Source organism: Pteropus alecto, unplaced genomic scaffold (assembly GCF_000325575.1).
Source record: "Pteropus alecto unplaced genomic scaffold, ASM32557v1 scaffold61, whole genome shotgun sequence".
NCBI lineage: Eukaryota > Metazoa > Chordata > Mammalia > Chiroptera > Pteropodidae > Pteropus > Pteropus alecto.
This window is the reverse complement of record NW_006434835.1, coordinates 10,842,343-10,848,442: the sequence shown is the minus strand read 5'-3', so window position 1 is coordinate 10,848,442 and position 6,100 is coordinate 10,842,343.

Below are 6,100 nucleotides of genomic sequence, written 5' to 3'. Positions count from 1 at the left end.
CCATTAGTGTAAAAAAATATATATATATAAATATATATATATCTGTGTGTATGTGTGTGTGTGTACACACACACACACACACACATGCATTAAGTAGAAGAATTCTAGCTGGTAAATATGTCCTGGACATTTGCAAGACTATATTTAATATATGTACACCCATTATGTTTTCAGTTAACAGGAGGAAGAATGCCGTATAATTATTCTTTCCTCTTGTTAAGGCACAGTCATGAAAGCACAAACCTGGAGTACTTGAAATAGAATTCAGGTTTACAAGATGAAAGCATGGCAATAAGTGTCAGATGGCTATGGAAGCGTGTGTTTCTGTAAAGTAAAATTCTCAAGAAGGGAAAACAAAAATGCCGTGCTCTTTCATCTTGTTTAGTGAAACAGTGACAGTTTAAGTTGTGTAAAATAAAATGAAGATTGTCACAAACCACGTTCATTTTTGAAGTAATGTAGATGCTGACTACTAGTAATATCAATGATATATTCAAGATCGTTTTGATACCTGTTTTTATAATAAAAAAAGAATGAATAAACCATTAAGAAGAAAGAATAAACCATTCATTTGGGGAAGGGGTTGATGAATTTCTGTTATAAAGCTCTTCCTGTGTTATGTGGAATGGACATGGTAAATATTTGTTTACAGTCTTTGTTAAACAAATCATGCATTGAAGTTTAAGTGAAATCAACAACAACGACAAAAGAAATAGATGTATGGGAATGTAATTTTGAGATTAAAATCAGTCTTAAAATGTAAATAAAATGTGGAACATGAAAAAAATGAGTTCTGAAGGGTCATGGAGGAGGGAGTTAACAGAGAGAAATTCTGTATTATCCCAGAGGACATAACTAGGGCTTAGGATTTATAGGGAGGTGAAACTTGGCGCTCAAGAAGGGCAGAACTTCCCAAGAACTTGAGATATCCAATATGGAAATGAGCTGCTTCAGGATAATGAACTCGCAATGACAGCAGTGCTCAAGCAGATATTGGATTACTGCCTGTCAAGGATATTGTAGAAGGAATTGATTTGTGTGAAAGACTAGGCTAGATCAGTGACTTACAATTTATTTTTAAGGAGTGGAACTCTTTTTCAAATCACCTCTTACATAAAAGCACAACATTTGAAACTATGTGTAATGGATGAAAGGAGGGATGCTGTGGTGAGCCCCCACCCTCTGTCTCCTCAACTCTCACGAGACTGCCCGTTGGAATCTCCTCAGAATTCCAAGGGCTTGAACAATCTCCCTCTTCACTACATGGTATCTGACGATTTATGATTCCCTTTGTTTTCCAGTATTCCATGATTATTCTGAATACCAATTGCTTTTGCTTAAAATGGCTCATCAGCTATGTTTCATTTCTTTTTGCTTTAATTCCTAAAACATATGGAATTTCACAAATTAGGTTCAGCCCAGCATTTAATTTAGATCTACCTAAACACACATTTTTGACCAGTCAGGCTATAGAAATGATGATTTCCTCCCCAAAAGTTCTAAAAAGGACTTTTTGAGATCAAGTAATATATGTTTTAGATTCAAACTACTTGAAATCAGATTGTATGACAATGAGGAAGTACGGCATTAAGTAACCAGCTCCAATAACTTTGATCAGCTTGTATTTAGTGTGTTATGGAATTATGTGTTTCTTTCAACTCTGTCTGGCCATAGAGGCTCTTTTGAAGCTCACGTGTAGGCAGTTAATCTTACTGGGTTCATTGATTTATAACAGGGAGAAAAATGCTCTTGTGAATCCAAATAACTTAAACTTGAAAAAGTTTCAGTCAAGTGATTTTGTCCATAAGCCACTAATAAAATTAAAGAGATGTCAAACAGAGAACAGATGTCTTGTAGGGGTCATTGCTGTGCAGGTGCAAAAATGAGTTAACCAGTTAATCAGCTTGGGAGACTCAATATGCTAAGTAAACTAAAAAAGGTGGGTGCAACAGCAGATAATGATTTATTCATCAGCACGAAGGGAAAGATGGCAGTTCTGATTTGAAAAATGAGACTTTTTTTTTTTATCAATCCCTTTGGTGTGTATGTACTCTTAGCAGACCAAGTCGCAGTCAATTTACCGAAGAGAGAGACATTGACAAGTATGTTCATTGTCACCTTAGTTATGGTAGTGCATCACTTGGAGAATATATGTATGAAACGTGGTGGGTGTGTTCACCTTGCGATATGAGGAGGAATCTGTTAGAAGTAACACATTAGCTGCAACAAAGAAACATGGAGGTGTTGTAAAGACCTAGAGTTAATTTTAAAAAGAAAAATTGAGGTACATGACACAATACCATTTGCATAAATTACAAATATATCAGTATAGAACAATAAGACTCACATTTTGTCAGAGTACATTCAATCACATGGTTGCCTAAGAGGGGATGCAGGAAGAATAGGAGCCGAGGAAGAGGAATAAACGTGAATGAAGAGAGCAAGCAAACCATTCATTGTTGTAGAGCGTAAACGCTAGTGGTATGTAGGAGAAATGTCCAAAGCAAAATTTTGAAATGAAGAAATTGATCGAATCTGTGAGAATTAGAGAAGACTCTTCAGAGGAAGAAATTCTTGAGCTGGCTTTTCAGGCGTAGAACAATATGGGAGATTTGGAGAACTTAAATAATTCGGTATAACTGTAGCATACCGTATGCATAGAGAAGTAAGCGGGAGATGAGGTGACAGATCACAGGTGGTCTGCTATGCCATATGAGCAACTTGTATTCTATCCGAGGCAATGGAACTAATAGAAGTTTTAACCAGAGGAAAAAAATAAGAAGAGATCGAGTAATATATAGAGCATTGAAGAGGCAGGGTGGAGTCTGGGTTGGAAGAGACAGAACTGAAAGAAAGAAATCAGTTGGACTATCTGAAACTATATAAAGAAGATAAGTGTCTAGATGAAAGAAGTAACAATGGGGATGGATGCTGGGACAAGATAGGCCAAGATATTTAAGCGTAAAATTGATAGACCATTGTCACTGATTAGATATTGGGAGCTGAGAAAAAAAATTTTTTTAGGATATCCCCAGGTTTCTGGCTTGGATGATGAGACGAGAAGTCACGCTTCATAAACAGCAGGAGAAGGTTTAGGAGTAGACTTAGTTCAATGTAGCACATTGCGATTTCGAGGCACTTGTGGGGCCATTCAAGCAGTGATACCTAATAGGGAATCAAATCCGTCATCTGGAAAGTGGTCTGAGGTAGGGATACAGATTTAGGAATTGAAAAAACTCAGGGGAATATGTTTGTAGAAGGAAGAGAAAAAACAATTAAGCATGTTAAAAAATACAAAGGAATGGATAGAAGAAAGGAGTAAAGGATGATATTTGGGATATTATAGAAGGAATGAAAGAAGAAGAAATTTGAAAAATAGAAGGAAAACTAGAAAAAATGGTGTATTGGAAGTCCAGAGCATTGAGCACTTGATGGTTGAGGAGGAAAAGCTTTCTTCTATTCCACACATCTATCCATTAGCAAGCCCTGCTGATGACCTCTCTGAAGCACAGGTCTCCACTGTTCTCTATGGCCATCACGGTCACCAAGCCCATGCCCTCATCAGCTCTCTACTGGGGCAGCCTCTTAACTGTTCTCTTTCCTCCACTCAAATCTTAAATCATGGTCAGAGTACTTTATTTATTTAAAACAAATTATATCACATCATTTCTCTGCTTATAAACCTTCAGTCACTTCCCCTTATAAACAGAAAAGAAATTCACTCTATCATGGCTTACAAGGACCTGCAAAATCTGCGCCCACACTGACCTCTCCAACCCATCTCATGCCGCTTCCTTCTTGGCCTCCATTGGCTTCTATTCTATTCCTATGATGCAACAAATTCTTCCCACCCATCTCCCACCCTTGGCCTTTTCTTTCTTTAAATGTTAGTGCTGCTTGTCCATTCTTATCCTTCGTGACCTGACTCAAATACTATGTGCTCAGAGTCATCTCCCTCACTCGCTCTATTCCTTGTTACTCTGCCGTAAGTGTAAGAAGTGAAGGCTTCTGTGTGAGTAGTAAAGGAGACACACAGATAAGAGGCTCATAAGAGGAGGAAAGAACTGGGTTTTTCTCTATAAAGAGGAGAACCATAGACTTTACCTACACAGACACATGTGTAACCTCATATATAAAATATATTCCTCGCCACAGACTTTCCCACAGGCCCTTTTCCAACCACTCCCTCAATACTTGCCAGCAGAGGCAACCTTCCTTTTTTTTAAAATTTTATTTCTGTTACCAGCCTTTGTGCTTCCCTATACCTCATCAGAAGTCCCATTGGGAAAAATGGTGGTAAATTTGAGGCTTGACTAGATTTCAATTCTTTAGCATAGTCTTCATGACTATCAAAACTTCGTTTGTTTGTCTTTCCATAGTAAATTACCACTGCCTCTTCCAGCACCATAATTGGCAGTTGCACAGAAAATAGCCAGCATTTGTCAGCTAGTCCTAGAAAGGACATTTTCTTCTCTGGAAATTTAGATGATTTAGCCATTTTTGCTCCTATAGTTATATGATGTCTTCAAAAATGTTATTTTTAAATGTTTTTCAATTTTTTTCCCCAAAGGCTGCAGCAAAAATGTTGAGCCATTACATCCTAGTATATACTACTTGAAAGTCACTCTACTTTCTTTTCAAAAACTATTTTTAAAAAGATTTGCCAACAAGTGTGATCGGACACCTGTTTTATTCTTAACATTGTGCTAAAGGAGTTAGAAAATGAATCTTAGCAATGATCCTTAACCAAAGTGGCTGGCATCCATTTGAGAAGAAAAAAATATCCAAGTGAAGCAATTAGAGAGTGTGATAGCATTTCAAATAGAATAGGAAAGTCTGTAACCTTGGTTAAATTATCTTGTCTTCTAGCTCTCAATTTCCTCAGTTGCAAATAAGAGGTTTGATTTCAATTAGTGGTTATCAAACATTTGTATTAAATACACTGAGCCAGATAAAGGGCCTGGCCAGCTGAGTAGCTGCCTGAGATATCCATTTATATGAGGTGTTAAAACAGCAATGGAAACAAGATAAGATGGAGAAAATGGAATTTATCAGAACTCTTCTCAGGAAGAGTACCATATGTGATCTTAGAGTAAGCCATTTGGGGGATTGGGTGAGATTCCCAAGGAGCAAGCTTAAGAAACAACAGATGTAGAATAAACCCTTCTAAAGGGATAGAATCTGGTTTACTACAGAGCTGTTGTTCTATTAAACTGCAAGCTTGGGCCTCATCCAAGATGCCTGAAATGACAGAGGGAGGCTGAACCTCGCCACTAACAGTCCTGTGTTTCTGCCCCCTTCATTCAGTGTTGAGTATTTCTGCACAAAGGAACAAATATTTTAACAATATAGTCTCACTGGGACATGTAAGTATTAACACTGCATGCAAGTAACTCCTTTACAAACGAAATTTTATATAGAACCCCAGAATGAAAAATAGATAGAAGAAAAACCAACTTGGTTAAGTTAGATGTAAGGACATGGGACTTTGTGTGCCCAGTTGCCCTTTAAACCTGCTGAGGAAATTTTGTCACATCTTAGTCCTCAGTGGAATCCTGCTTGGAAATTACTGGCCTAGGTGATTTCTACCTTTTTTTCCTTTTTTTTTTTTTTGGCATTAATGTTTTTGATTCTTTAGTAAGGTATAGACATTTAGAGAATCAGATTGTAATACTTTATTTCTTAAATTCTAATATGTCATTTATCAGTATTAATATTACAAGCTATCTGATTTAATAATAGGTATTTTGATAAAAGTAAAACATTTGCACATTAAATGTATAATTTTCCCTTATATATCTTTGTCTTTTTAAAAACTTATGTTCTGAAAGTTTTCTTGAACTCCTTCTTTTAACCCTTGTATTAAATAGTACGTTTTTCTTTTCACGAACTCTTTCTTGTTCTTTGATTACACAGTAAAGAAAAAAAGTAACCTATTCTTGTTTTATGGATGCCCTCTCTTTTGAAATCTCTCTGAGGCTGTTAAAATTCTTTCGACATTTGTTTCTCTTTTCTAGATTACCTTCTGTTTGTTTCTCAGTTTTCGTTTCCATCCATTCCATCTCTTTGGAACATCTGGTTCTCTGCACGTTTCCCAGAA